At 40.0% G+C, this 15,984-nt stretch overlaps 1 long non-coding RNA gene across 2 annotated transcripts; it reads left to right on the top strand.

The window, feature by feature from the left end:
• The first annotated feature begins 1,021 nt into the window (after positions 1-1,021).
• Positions 1,022-14,298, top strand: LOC120101685 (uncharacterized). 2 transcript variants are annotated; one of them, XR_015683817.1, is made up of 4 exons: positions 1,022-1,220; positions 9,883-10,007; positions 12,677-12,803; positions 13,782-14,298. It is a non-coding gene; the product is annotated as an uncharacterized LOC120101685 (long non-coding RNA). The 2 variants fall into 2 exon arrangements; XR_015683818.1 differs by having other exon boundaries at positions 1,036-1,220; positions 12,677-12,774.
• The last annotated feature ends 1,686 nt before the right edge of the window (positions 14,299-15,984 follow it).

Genomic DNA, 15,984 nt, shown 5'->3' with positions numbered 1-15,984 from the left:
AGTAGATGGGTTAGCCAAATTTAGGCTTTATAAAAATACCTTATGGAAACCCAAGAGTTAATAAGCTAATTTCATATCAACTCAAGCCAGAGATCATGGAATGGGGAGGGCATATGAGTGGAGTTATTGTCAACTGATGACTGCTAGGGAGGGAGAGTCAGGTTTTTTTGTTGGGGAGGGATTTTGAGCAGGGTTTCTCTATGTAACAGCCTTAGCTGTCCTAGAACTTGCTTTGTAGATTAGCTTGGCCTTGAATTCACAGAGATCCCTCTGCCTCTGCTTCCTAAGTGCTGAGATTCAAGGCAAGCCCCACCAGGTCTTCCCCTGAGAGTCAGTTTTCTTAAGGTTGTGGTCCATGTTAGGTTGACCATTCTCCAGTAGATGGCCCCAAATCTATATCCATATTGTCAGCATTAGCTGTCCTCAATAGTTCATTAAAAAGAATTCATAAAGTTGGAAGGAATATGGAAGTCATGGAGGGAGGGCATCTAGGGGGAGTTGGAGGGGATGAATTGAAGGTGAACTTGGTCCAAGTACAATGTATGCATATGTACAATTTTCAAAGAATAAGTATTATAATGTTTTTAAAAATAACCTATAATCTATAGATGTTCTCTACCTTTTCTCTCCTAACTCCTCTTCTTTTTGGTACTCCTCTTCTTCCTCTTTCTCTTTCTATCCCTCCTCCTTCTTTTCTTCCTTCTTCTTTAAGATAGAGTCTGTCTAAGTAGCTAAGGCTTCCTTGAACAAACTGGACCTCAAACTCATGATTCTCTTATCTTAGTCTCCCAGTGCTGAGATTATAAGTGTGTACCATATACCTAGATTTCCAAAAGATCTTAGGGCCCTCAGTTCCCTAACTTTATTACTTTCTAATCTTGACTTGACCATGTAATCAACTTTGTTGGCTCCAAATGAACATTTACTTGTTAATGACCTTAATAAAGATGTGTTTTCCAATTGTGGTGGTTTGAATATGCTTTGCCAAGGGAGTGGCACTATTTGGAGGTGTGGCCTTGTTAGAGTAGGTGTGGCCTTGTTGGAGAAAGTTTGTTACTGTGAGGGTAGTCAATAAGACTCTCCTCCTAACCACATGGGAGCCAGTCTTCTCCTAGCTGCCTTTGGATCAAGAGGTGGAACTCTCAGCTTTTCTAGCCCAATGTCTGCCTGGACCCTGCCATGCTCCTGCCTTGATGATAATGGACTGACCCTCTGAAACTGTAAGCCAGCCCTAGTTAAATGTTGTCCTTTATAAGAGTCGCCTTGGTCATAATGTCTGTTCACAGCAGTAAAACCCTAAACAAGATACCGTTCTGTTCAAATTTATTTGAAAATTACTGATTTTAAACATTTTGAAAATTATGCTTTAAGTATTATCTATTAAGATACTTTCCTAGGTGCTGAGAAGATAGCTCTGTTGTTAGAATGCTTGTTATATAATCATAAGGACAGTTCAGATCACCAGAAAACCCTGTGAACACTGGGTTAGTATGTGGTATTTTTTTGTAATTTCAGCCTCCACAAGTAAAGACAGGAGATCTCCAGAAACACCTGCCAGCAAGGCTACCTCTAGGTTTGCTTGAGAGACCCTGCCTCCACATGTGCTAACACATACATACACCCACATACTTGAAAAAAATGTAGGGATGCACACATAAGCAACTCTCTCTCTCTCTCTCTCTCTCTCTCTCTCTCTCTCTCTCTCTCATACACACACAGACACATACACACACAGACAAACACAGACACACACACACACACACACACACACACACACACACACACACACATACACAGAAAATAAAAATCAAAGATACTAATTTGGGTCCCATGTTCTTGTCCTTGAATTTTATGAACTGGAGAGGAAAAATGTTCACTTAAGATTTGCACCTGTGCAAGTGTGTGTGGTGTGTGTGTGTGTGTGTGTGTGTGTGTGTGTGTGTGTGTGTATGTGTGTTTGTGTGTGTGTGTGTGTGTATGTATGTATGTATGTACGTACGTATTGGTTGTTCTGTGGAAGCACAGTCTGGCTATGCAGGCTTGACTGGCCTTGAGCCTGAGGTCTTCTTGCCTCCACCCATGACTGGTGAGATTACAGGTATGTTCTGCTACAACCAGCTGAGGCTGACTGTTTGAACAACTGTTGAGTTCATGCCAAACAGCAGGCAGCGGCAAACTGAGCTGTATTCGCTTTCACTTTAGACTAGTCGCTGCTGTGGTGCCGAGCTAAAAAATATTCTCATGGTGTTTTCATCTTCTGTGTGATATTCAGAAGTCCAACTGGTTGTCAGAAAAAACACGCCATGCGGGTCATAGCTAGGTTGCTTTGGTTTGTTGGAGATGTACACAGCTGAGACTTCTGTCAGAAGTGTGATGAGGTCAATGCAGACCCATCAGTCCCCAACCATCGCCTGCTCATCCTGAGAGTAATTTACATTTCTCATGCTCAGTAGAAACTCTAGTAGAACTAGTATTCAGCTAGGCCCATACCAGCTTAAAGACTTTAAATAGTTTATAAAAGTATTAAGGAAAAGATAAACTCTATTATCTTTTTTATTTTTATGCATTATCAAGGAAAAGAGGAACTCCTGTTGCTTTCACAAATACAAAAGTAGATACATGTCAAAGATTTTATTTATCTCATTAATTAATCTAAAATGAAGACACAAGTGCAGGTTACTAGAAATCCTTCGACGAAGCTATAGAGATGAAAAGGATCCGTTGAATCTTCAGGTTTGTCGACATATTTGTAGACAAAACTCTTTCCCGTTTCTTTATTTAACACAGCAAAAATTATTTATAATGCTGAAAACATAGAAGTCACCAGGTTGTTCATCAAATGATAAACAGGCAAACAAAACGTTGGACACCATCCTACCTTGAAAGGGAATGTGTATCTATTCTCACTATAGTATGGATGGACTTTGAAAATAGTATTTTCTCTCTCAAAGGGGCGAGATACAGATCAGGTATTCCATGGTCCCTTCAGATAGGATGCCCATAGTAGGCAGACCATAGGAACAGAAAGTGGATCAGAGGTTGACAAGGGAAAGATTGAAAGTGCAGAAGATTAACAATTGTTGAGGAAACAAAGTTTCACTTGAGTTCAAAATGCTTTTGCTTTAATAGTGATGCTTGCAAATTTTGAATCATTTTCATATTTCCAGTTCTTTATAGCTTGCAAAACTGTAAAGAGCTCAAATAGAATGAAGGGTTGTGAGCTCATAAACTCACATATCCTGTAAGGTTGTGTTAGACAATGCCTAGTTTTCCATTGAAAAAGAACCAATACTTTTTGTTTGTTTGTTTGCTTTTTAAAAAGTGCTTTGGATTTTTTTCCTACAAAAGAAATGAAATCTGACTAACATTCTGATTGTATCTCTGGGGTTACATAAAACAGAAAAGGCGACAGTGTTCTCCTCATGCATCTGTTTGCCAAAAACAATCAAAATAGAACAACAGATGGGCTGCACAGCAGACACTTTAAAGCCAGGGAAATTAAATGGAAGGAAGAGCTCAATTTAAAAGACCCTTTGCTTAGTCACTGTCCTTACAGCTTATTACTGTGCATTCCACCCTGTAGAAAATGTTGAGAGAAAATGACTAAGTGGACTGAACTGTTGTATGCTCCTCTTTTAAATTTTACAACCTTTTCAGCATTTCAGAACATCAGCAAGAATGTCATGAACCAAAAACTATAGAGGCTGGTGTAAAAGATCGCACAACAGTGATTTATAGAAGTATGTGCAGTTACCATATTCTCTTCTACCTAGCATCCTTTCTAAAATTACGCTTGCCCTGATTCCCCAATATCCTACTCCTAATAATGGTTCCAGGATCTCTTCTTGTTCCTAATTCTTCTGATATTTGCAATTGGGCTATCTCATCTCCTTGCTCACCCTATCTTTTCTCTTTGTTGTCATGAATATTAATTGCACCTTTTTCAGTTTCTTAGTCTTTCTTCCTTCCACTATGAATCTCAGCCTTACATGGTCACAGAAAGATCAAACAAAAACTTGTAATCTGGGCTCTTTCTTCATGCATTTTATTTTAAACTCAATAATGGAATATCCTTGCTATATATCTTGAAATAGAAGTAGTCTCACACTGGAGAATGGTGCACATGCCTGTAATCCAAACACTTGAGATGCTGGGACAGGAGGATTATGAGGTCCGTATCAGTCTGGGCTGCATAGGCAGGCCCTGCCCAGACTGTATTCAAAAAGGAAGAAGGAAGAGGTGGAGGAGGAAAAGGAGGAGGAAAAGGTAGAAGAGGAGAAATAGAAGTAGGAGGAGGAAGAGGAGAGGTTGCTATAACTTTAACTTTGGTAAGTAGTCATGTCCTATAGTTAAATGATTTTTTTTAGATGACCATAGGAAAGAAACCCTGTGTTTTCTATTCCATACCTGGAAGGTTCCTTTCAATATTTTCACATGTAATGATTGTGAAAGCTAGAAGTCTGAATTAGTTGACAAAGCTGTCTTCCTTTGAGGCCCCTTTCCATCACTTATAAGTGGCAGTCTTCTCCCTCTGTGGATCTGTGTCCTAATATCTTCTACATATAAGGGTACCAGTCATATTATTTTAGCACACTTATTTTAATATTACTATGCTGGCCACTTTTATGTCAACTTGACATAAACTAGAGCAATCTGAATGGAAAAAATGGCAATTGAGATAATGTCTCTATAAGTTCTGGCTGCAAATCATTTACTTAATTAGTAATTGAAAAGATAGGGCCCCATTGTGGGTGATGGCGTCCTTGGGCTGGTGGTCCTGGGTTCTATAAGTAGTCGACTGAGCCACAATAAACAAGTCAGTAAGCAACACTCTCCCATGGCTTCTGTATCAGCTCCTGCTTCCAGGTTTCTTCCTTGTTTAAATTCTTTTCCTTACTTCCTTTGATGAAGAACAGCAATGTGGAATTATACACCATATAAACCCTTCAAGTTGCTTTTGTTATTGGTGTTCATTATTATAGTAACCCTAACTGTACTGGCTGGTTGTGAGTGTCAACCTGACATAAGCTGCAGTTATCATGGAGAAAGGAGCCTCAGTTGAGGAAATGCCTCTATGATATCCAACTATAAGGCATTTTCTCAATTAGTGATCAAGGGTGGGAGGACCCATTGTGGGTGGTGCCATCCCTGGGCTGGTAGTCCTGGGTTCTACAAGAAAGCAAGCTGAGAAAGCCAGGGGAAGTAATCTAGTAAGAAGCACTCCTTCATGGCCTTTGCCTTAGCTCCTGCGTCCAAGTTCCTGCCATGTGTGAGTTCCAGTCCTGACTTCCTTTGGTGATGAGCAGCAATGTGGAAGTGTAAGCTGAATAAACCCTTTCCTCCTCAACTTGCTTCTTGGTCATGATGTTTTGTGCAGGAATACAAACCCTGACTAAAACAGTGCCTAAGACAATGACTATCTCTTAACATACCCAGGACTCAAATAAAGTCATATCCTCAGGTCCTGGGAATCAAGACTTCTGTTTATGAATTTTACAGAACTCATATTGCCACTTAACAAGCATTGTCCTCTTAGCTTTACAAGAAGGACAAGAATCCCTCAGGGATTAAAGTGTCTCTGAGCTGTCTGCACATGAAAGCAGCTAGCCCCTATAATTGGTGCACTGCCCTATGGATTCTTATGCACAAATTTTAGAAGAAAAAATTGTTCTAGGACAGAACTTTTGTGGTGTTGGAGTTGGCAAAAATTAGAGCAATACTAAAGAAAGCAGTCATTTTATTTTTGTTTTGAAAGATAAATTCTGGTCACATCTTTATGTGATTACAGTTTCCTGTGTATCTAGGTAACAAACCACAGTTGATCTAAATATTCATATAAAAATACCACACTCATCTATAAGTGTATGGGATTTTTGCTTGTCAGCTTGCTTGCTTTCCTTTTTTTTACATCGCTGGGGATCAAACCAAAGACCTGGACATTCTAGACATGCTCTATTGCTAAGATATATGATAGCACACTTTGTGCTTTCTCATATCTTCATAGAAATATTATAGATCATAAAATTCATAAGTTCATGGTGCCTAGGAATCAAGAGATTAGGATGTAGCTCCATGGTACAGAGCTTGCCTAAGTCCTACATAGGACTCTTGAGTTCAATCCCTACCCTACACATATACAAAATGTATATAATAACTTTAAGTATTTACATGCATCTGCATAAAAAGTATTTTATTTGTCTAATTTTATTTGTTTGATTCTTCGTTTGTCTTCAAGACAAGGTTTCCCAGAGTAGACCTGGCTGTCCTGGAACTTGCTCTGTCTAGGCTGGCCTTGAACTCAGAGATCTGCCTGCCTCTGCCTCCCAAGTGCTGAGATTAAAGGTGTACAGTATTGCCACTAGGCTAAGAAAATTATTTTCTACTCTGTGTATATATTTTCTACTCTCTGATAATACTAGTAAGTGAATATTATTATCATTCATTGCCAAAGTTATGAGGCTCAGAAGTATAAGTTGCTTTCTTAAATCCACACAGTTGGTAAATAAAAAACTGGTTATTCAGAACTGTGATTGCCTTGCTCCACAATCCAGTTAACATTTTTGTATGAGACTCAGTCTTTCTGTCCCCATTTGTTATGTAAGTAAAACATGTTCAGTGTATAGGAATTTGAATGCACATACAGAGAAAAATTAAAATAATGTATAATTCCATTATTCAAAGTTATCCACCTATAAGTCCTTCTGGATGGGAGGGAAAGAGAGTAAATGTAATCAAAACCAATCTACCATATATGTGATATGTGAAGTTCTCAATCAATTAAAAATATCTTAAAACCAAGTTCGTAACCTACCTGCTGTTTTAATTGAGTCAGACAGCTTTAAAAGTTTTTATTTGGATTTTTCTCATCCTCAAATTTTAATGATTTCTGGAATTTTAGATACAAACCAATCCTGTTCCAGGCCAGGGTATTGTAATTGTTTCTTTCCATTCTGCCATTCATTGTCTTGGCAATGGCTTTCACTGATCAGAAGTGCCAGGTGCCAATGGAATATAGTAGTGTTGGGTTTCTGTTTACAGATTGTTCTTTTGGTATAGTCCAAAGTTGAACAACCTAGGGTTACATAAGTGCTGTCTTACGTCTTTCTGTAGAGTTTCTATACTTTTCTACTTTAAACATTTACACTTATTATCTATTTTTTGTTAGTTTTTGTAAAAGGAATAAGGTCTGTAAAGAGACCCTAAAACCCTTTCTATGAAATCCCAGCCCTTCTCCATTAAGTAGTCTGAGCTCTTTGGACAGATAACTTAGTAATATGTGTATTAGTCCATTTATGGACTCTTTATTTTTTTCCATTGATCTATGTGCCTACTTTTCACCTGGATGCTACATTTTTCTTGCATATTGTAACATTATATTAAGTATTGAAATTGAGTAGGTTAAGTCCTCAGACTCAACTCTCTTTGGTATTCTTTTAGCTGTTACAGATCTTTTCTCTATTCGCTTTCAAACTGGATTCCTGGTTTCTCCAAAAGAGTCAGTAGGATTTTCATTGAGAAAGCATTGAATTCATAGATAACACTGAGATGTTTGTCATCTCGCCAGAGCTCTCAACTAGGAACTAAATTGACTGACAACTGCCTGACCAGCCCTCCCTGGAACATCCCTCCATGGGCCTCTTGCAGAGGTTTCCAGTAAAAGCAACCAGCAAGGGAGTGATGTCTTCTTAAGAAAAGCTTTATAGTTCTCTTCTCTCCTTGGCTCAGTACTCTAATGTCTTGCAGAATTACCTCCCAAATAAACTATGTCTACTCATATGCTCAGCTCAGGGGTTGCTTCTGGGGGAATCTAAAAGAAGACAGAGACTACAGCATTGGTGCACACTGAGCATCAATAATCAGAAAATTTCAGATCTGGAGTGTTCAAGGTGGGAGACTGAGCAGCGACATGACTCTACAGATGGTTCCAAACATGATTTCCTAGGTCAAGTCACAATTAAAGCAGGTACATGCAGAGAATCTTGCACTGTAGAATCTCCTTTAGTCTATGCATTTCACCAAATATGCGAAATCTGAGACACTTCTGATCCCAAGAACTTCCATGGCCAAGGAGAGGCACAGCAGGTAGCATCTGTCACCAAACCTCATGACCTGGGCTCTAGATCTCTAGAACCTAGTTGGTGGAGGGAGAGAGGTAACTCCCGTGGGTCTAACTTAGACACACACACACACACACACACACACACACACACACACACACACACACTTTAAAAAAGATATATTTAACTCTGTATGCTAACAGACAGGCCCCAGTGGGACAGGTCTATTATCTAAATATCCTACTTTCCAAAGCAGGGTCAGTCCTAATCAATAATCAAGGCATATAGAAAATAAATAACTTAGTTCCTGCCTTACACATTCAAATTTATTCTGTAAGGTGTAAAAAAACACATTAACCCCCCCAAGCTTTCTATTCCTCAGAAGAAGAAAAAAAAGATGCAAAAACGAAATACACTTCAGTTCAACAAACATTAATGTGCATGAAAATCTACCTCAGAATAGCTAAACTGCTAAAAGATGTGCTGCTATTTTAAAGCCAGAAGATTTGGAATGTCTCACACAGATTTCAGCTTCTAGGTTGCCATGGCTCACTAGAATCAGGTTAAAAATTAAAAATGCAAAGACATGCTGTGGTTTCACTTATTTTTCCATAATTTTGAAATAAAAAGGCAATATGGAGTGGAAAATTATGGAGGAAAGAATAAATGGTACAGAGAACTGGTTCAACACTTTATCTTCATTTTTTAATAGCCTTAAAATCAAATCACACATGCTGAGTACAGCAAAATGTACTAGGCATTTGTTGTAAGTAAAAATTCCTCTGAGACTTCCTAGCTCGAGGGGAGAAAATGGCGTCATAAAGGAATGATGTAGACACAGTTCTTTGCCCTGCCAGAAACCTTCTTTTCATTTGCACTACAGCAAAACCTCAGTCAGCTGCAAAAACAACGTGCTGTAATAGGATATTTATTTTTGCTGAAATGGAGCTGCTACTCTGCCCTTTCAGATTCTGTAGCCTTGCAAAGCACCCAGAGTGCCTTTTGTCCTTGGGGACCTGCTGGAGGTGAACGCAACATTTTTACTTCTGCAATATGATTTTTCTTTAAGATGCCAAGTCAGAATCAGATGAACAGCCATCCAGCTTTTGGAAGGAAAGGCAGAAATGATTTAATTAACCTTATCAGACTTCCTGTAAAAATGTAGTATCAGCCCTATGGAAGGTCAGATGGTGCTTTCTTTGCCTTCCCTAGAGGAACAGGAATAGGGCTGGTGACCACAGAAGGGCTTTCTTTTCTATCTCATGTATTCAAGCCATTGAAATCCTGTCTCTGGAGGAGACCTGATATCATAAGTGGGAATTATGTTCAGCTTTTTAATTTTTGAGAACATTAGGAGGATTTACTGAATGCAGTCAATACCACCATGTCCTTCTTCCCCAGCTTGGCCAAAATCCCCAGAAGAGAAGCAAGAGGAGCAATTGCTCTACCATGTTTCCATCTCGCATGGTCTTAACTGTATGATTTGGTCAGAGAACACTCAAATGATGTCTTCTTTGGAAGGTCATCAAGGATTTGACATTCTCTAACCCAATAATAAATACGTTTTATTGGATTTTTTCAAGGAATTATGCAAACAGACATGTCTTGTTTAAAGCACACCTTTCATTTTGAAACTTTGTATTTTCTTGCCTAAGGCAGGTATGTTTCTGGAGGTTCCCCCCCCCCCTCTCTCTTATTCGTGTGTGTGTGTGTGTGTGTGTGTGTTTTATGTTTTATGTTTTATGTTTTGGGTCTTTTGTATCTTTTGTATCATTTCTATGATTTTTTTTCCCAGACTTCATTTTTTTTATATTTTTTCTTTCAGAAAGCACCAAATGATATATTTCCAGCTACCTGATGGCTGGATTTTCAGCAACAGCCCTGTACATCAATTATATTCCACTGGATGATCTCACAGTGAGGAGTGTTTGGGCAGCATAGATGGGCTCAGTGAGTTACATAAAAGAAGTTTTCCCCTAAATAAAACACAGAAAGAGGACACAAAGTTAGGGGAGGTGGGGGTATATCTAGGAGGAGTTAGGAAGAGGCATTGAGAGGTGGATACAATCAAAGACACTATATGTATGAAAGTCTCAAAGAATTCATAAAAGAGTAGAATTGAAGACCCAGAAACAAACCCACATATCTATGGACACTTGATCTTTGATAAAGAAGCCAAAAGCATGCAGTAGAAAAAAGAAGGCATCTTCAACAAATGGTGCTGGTTTAACTAGAGGCCTGCATGTAGAAGAATGCAAATTGATCCAAATTTATCAACTTATACAAAGCTCAAGTCCAAATGGATCAGGAACCTCCACATAAAACCAGATACAATGAATCTAATAGAAAAGAAAGTGGGAAATAGCCTTGAACACATTGGCATGGGGGAAATTTTCCTGAACAGATTACCAATGGTTCATGGTCTAAGATCAACAATTGACAAATGGGACCTCATGAAACTGAAAAGCTTCTGTGAGACAAAGATCACTATCGATAAGAAAACAGCAATCTGCAGATTTGGGAAAAGATCTTCACCAAACCTACATCTGACAGAGGGCTAATACCCAAATATATCATTCATATATATATATATCATTCATATATATATATATATATATATATATATATATATATATATATATATATATATATATATAGAAGCTAGACTCCAGAAAACCAAACAACTCAATTTAAAATGGGCTACAGAGCTAAGCAGAGAATTCTCAACTAAGGAATCTCAAATGGCTGAGAACCACTTAAAGAAATGTTCAACATCCTTAACCATTAGGGAAATGCAAATCAAAACGACCCTAAGATTCCACCCTACAGCAATCAGAATGGCTAAGATCAAAAACTCAGATGACAGCAGATGCTGGAGAGGATGTGGAGAAACACAACCACTCCTCCATTGTTGGTGGGATTGCAGACTGATACAACCACTCTGGAAGTCAATCTGTCGGTTCCTCAGAAAAGTGGAAATAATTCTACCTGGAGACTGAGCTACTACTACTGGTCTTATATCCAAAAGATGCTCTACCATATCACAAGGTCACATGCTCTCCTATGTTCATAGCAGCCTTAAATAAGGCTGTAGCCAGAAGCTAGAAACAACCCAGATGTCCTTCAACAGAGGAATGAACACAGACAATGTGGTTCATTTACACAGTGGAATACTGCTCAGCTATAAAAAGCGAGGACATTATGAATTTTGCAGGCAAATGGATGGAACTAGAAAATATCGTAATGATGGAGGTAACCCAGACCCATCGTATGTACTCACTGATAAGTGGGTATTAGTCAAGAAGTACAGAATACCCATGATACACTCCATAGACCATACGAAGCTTATCAATTAGAAAGCCCAAGTATGGATGTTTCAATCCCACTTAGAAGAAGGAAGGAGGTAGGGACCTAGGTACGAGAGGAGAGGGGAACAGAAAAAAAGGGGGCAGGATCAGGTATGGGGGGAGACAGGAGAGAAGCCCAGGGGTCCAGGAGAAGGAATAGAAATATGCAGCAGTGTAGGGTAGGGTAGGGAACAGGGGAACCACTAGAAAGGCCCAGATGCCAGGGATGAGAGAGGCTCCCAGGACCCCATGGGGATGATCTTAGCTGTAATGTCCAACAGTGGGGAGGTGGAACCTGAAGAGATCACCTTCAGTAGATAGACATGACCCCCAGTTGAGGGTTGGAGCCACCCACCCATCTAAAATTTTGACCCAGAATTGTTACTGTAAAAAGAAAATGCAGGGACAAAAGTGGAGCAGAAACTAAAGGAAAAACCACCCAGAGAGCACCCCAACTTGGGATCCATCCCACGCGCAGGCACCAAACCCCGACACTGGTGCTGATGCTGTTTTGTTTGCAGACAGGAGCCTGGCATGGCTGACCTCTGAGAGGCTCTATCAGCACCTGACTGAGACAGATGCAGATACTTACAGCTAACCGTTGGAATGAGCTTGCAGACCCCTAGGGAAGAGTTAGGGAAAGGACTGAAGGAGCTAAAGGGGATTGCAACCCCATAAGAAGAACAACAGTACCAACTAACTGGACCCCACAAAGCTCCCAGAGACTAAAGAGCATGGGCTTGTCTGTGTCCTCAGTCTGTGAAGAGGACTGCCTTATCTGACCTCAGTGAGAGGGAATGCACTTGGTCCTGTGGAGGCTTGATGTCCCAGAGAAGGGGGAGTGCTAGAGGGGTGAGATGGGAGTGGATGGGTGGGTGGGGGAGCACTCTCTTAGAGGCAAAGGGGAGGAGGGTTAGGCTGGGGGGGTTTGTGGAGGGTGGACCAAGAAGGCAGACAATATTTGAAATGTAAAGAAAATAATTAATAAGAAAAATAATTTATAAAAGATACATTTAAAAAATATCTATGACTTCGCTCACGTGTCGCTCCCTTGGAACACCCTCATACTCCACCACTCCCTGCATGCCAGTGTCTTACTTAGCAAAGGTTGCCAATCCAGGAAGCCGCTTTCAGACAACATTCTATGTGGAAGGGAATGGGAAAGAGCTCATGAGCCCCACCCTAAAAACAGTTGCTCTTTTCCTTTAAATATTTCCCTCCCTTTATTCCTTTGTGTTATATCACTTGGTAATGGTGATTCTCAAACATTAGGAAGCAACAAAAGCACCCGGAAGAGTTATACCATCCAACCATCAAGCAAACAAGCACGGAGTTCCGGCCTCTCACAGAGCTGCTGCTGTTTCTGATACGTAAGGTCCTAGGTGGTACTGTTGGTCTGGTGAGCATAGTTAAATCTACTTTACAGTAACTTGGGTTTGATTCCCTCTCCATTGTGAACTCCTCATGTTCAAATTAAAGTTTTCTCTAGTCTTTGTATGCCTTGAAGTTCCCAGCGGAGTATATATTTAGCAACTATTATTAAAATTGAATAGTGCAGCGGACCTAAGCATTGCTTTTGATTTGGCACTGACCCTTTGGATTCTTGCTTTCCATTAGCTATGGGTAGTAGAACTAAGAAAGCTGCTGAGGGTGGAGCCAAGTTGTCTAAGCTTTTGCTGTAATTCTTGGTCTGGGGACGTGAGCTTGTGACATGTGCATTGAAGAACATAGTGAAGACAGGGATGTGAGCGGAACCCAGGGGAAGCAGTCGAAAGGCTCCCCTAAAGGAGTAGAATGACAAAGGTTCAACACTTGAGATATTAAGTAATAAGGTTGCCACGGTAAGATAACAAGAGATCTCAAATCTATAACTGTACTCAGAGAGAGGCAGGCTCGTGTTCTCCAGGAGGATTCTTGGTCCCTCTTACAAGCAAGTCACTCTGAATTCAAGTCGTGCTTCTAATTGCTACTATTATTACCCTTAGAATGTTCTTCAGAACCAAAATAGTTCGTAGGAAGGAAAATTAATTCCAGGTTTTTCTAGCATGGAAATACAGCCACCAGAGTATTCTGGCAAATTTGTGTTTTCTGACTGTATGAACGTAAGGTGTTCCCCTTCTACCTGTCTGCTGAGGGATCTGTTCAGAATGTTTCTCAGATGAGTGGGACAGTATTTTGTATATGGAAACTGTTTCTATAGACTTCTTTTTCAACTCATAAGAAAAACTCAGCTAGACCAACAAAACCTTGCTCGTAGCTTTTGGTGGTTCATGTCATACTTCTCATAAAGAGAACACTGTAGAAATTAAGAAAGGGTTATGGAGATGATCACACAGAAATGTATATGTCAAACATGTTTTTCCTTTTTTATTTTAAGGAGGAAATTCAATTCTACCCAGATGCAACATTTGGAAACTGGCAGTTCGGCATTGCCATGTTCTATCAGCAAGGGGAGTGGTCCAGATGGCGCCTTTCCATTTCCACGATGTGCCAGCACCGGCAGGGCATCCAGCTGTCTGCACCACCCCCCACAACAGCTCCAAGATTACATGGAGGAAGAACATATTGCTTGAGTTAAGTTGGAGACCCTTAGGAAATTTCATCCCTCGAGGCTCCGACTTTGTAAAGTTTCTTTCCTGAAGGAAGCAGATGGGGCTGCCTGACCATGACTTTTATCTGGTGTTATAGAGTAAGCCGTCTCAAGGCTTCCTGCATCATCCTAGAGACAGGCCACAGACTCCAGTGCTGGAAAGGACCAGGCAACATCTGCAGACCTTCTGCTAAAGGCTCTGCTTGTTAAAACATCCTGTTCCTTGCTATTTATCTTTTTAGAAATTATGGAGATGTTAATCCCTTTTCCCAAATGAGATTAAAATTTACATTGATACCGTCAAGGATCCAAAATTTATATCGTGTTACAAAAAAAGAAATCTAAAATGTCACAGTGGAAAGATTGCCCCTAAATCTGCTACAGTGACTGAATGGTTTATACAGGATTTTTATTAATAGCCATTCTGCTTCTCTAAGAAATTCTATAGTGCTCTGAAGGGAGCATCCCCTTCCTCGGGTTATGATGTAATTAGTTACTTAGAAGTACCTATAATTGCATTTTAGGAGAACTAACAGAAAAGGGAATTACTTATTGTCTATCTCATGCTGTCCTAAAACTAATTTCGTCACAATAAAACGAAACTAACCAGAGAGCAGAGAGTTTCATTTTGCATAACTCTAGGCCCCAAGTCATTTGCACTGTCCAACATTTAAACACTTACCATTTCAATCCTGGGCTTCCTTAGCTGGTAGTGATAGACACTTATTTGCACCATTCTTAACTATGCGGTCCCTGATGTATCTTGGTCCTGTCCTTGGCTGCTACTGAGGAGCTTAAGCCTGCCTTTTTGTTCTTTGGTCTGTCTTGTATGTTTTACCATGTGATGTCAGCAGACACAGTTTTACTGCAGACTAGTAAAGGAGCTCATTCGATGCCCCTGTGATGGATATGCCTGCTGTTGATGTGAGTAAGGCTTTCCTGTCTGAGAACAGGAGACACTTAAGACACAGCTGAGTTATCCCATGTACTTCTGGAGAGGACAGGCTAACTCAAACAACAACTATAACTGGCTTCCAGGTCAACACTTAGTATTTTAATCCATGATCAAATGTTGATGTGCTCTTTCAGATAAGCATTAGTTTTTCTATTTTTTCCCCATAGTCCTGGGTGGACCTTGAACACAGTATTTTTTTAACATTATTTGAGAAAAGAAGGAATCAATATTTCCATAACTTCTAAACAAACAACAGCGAGGAACAAAACATTTAAATTAAAAGGCTGCAGACCCAATAGAAGGTCTATAGATATAAACCTACCTGTCTATGAGATTGCATAGCCTTCCACTGAGTAAATTATCATTCATAAAGTTAGCATGAACTAGTAATGGGGTTGTTCCCATTTTAAGAAACAGGGGCTAAAGGAGGTAAATGGTTTATCCAAGTTAGCAAGTGTTGTTCTAGGTTTCAGAGTCTCAGCTGAAGCCTAAGCTTGTACCTTATAGCATGCAAACAGGTCAGAGATGTGTGTGTGTGTGTGTGTGTGTGTGTGTGTGTGTGTGTGTGTGTGCATATGTGTGTGTGTTCATATGAATGTTTGGTTCCTGTTGCATTTGCAGTTTTTGCCTGTAATTTGATGTCAGCCAATCAATTCACCTTTCAATGAGTTGTAGGAGGTGATACATACCAGTGTTCCTCAACTACTCATGTTCACAGAGTAACCCTAAGGTCATGTTAAAACACAGGTTGCTGACACCAGACCAGACATTCTCACTTAGTAGACCTGGAGCACATCTGGAATTTAGCATCTCTAATTAAGTTCTCAGAGGACAAGATGCTACCAGTCTGTGAAACATGCATGGAGTACGTGGAGTGCTTTGTAAACTCTAGGGCCCAGATAAACTTAGAAGCGTGTGAGCTGTCAGCCTGTGTTGAAATTCTGCTGAATGCTAGCAATAGTGAGATGCATTTTGAAAAGAAAAAGCAACACCATGTGGGATATGGGAAAATAAATGCTGTGCTTAGTGGAGACT

Source organism: Rattus norvegicus, chromosome 3 (genome assembly GCF_021556685.1).
Source record: "Rattus norvegicus strain SHRSP/BbbUtx chromosome 3, alternate assembly SHRSP_T2T, whole genome shotgun sequence".
Taxonomy (NCBI): Eukaryota; Metazoa; Chordata; class Mammalia; order Rodentia; family Muridae; genus Rattus; species Rattus norvegicus.
This window is presented reverse-complemented; position numbering and strand designations above follow the sequence as displayed.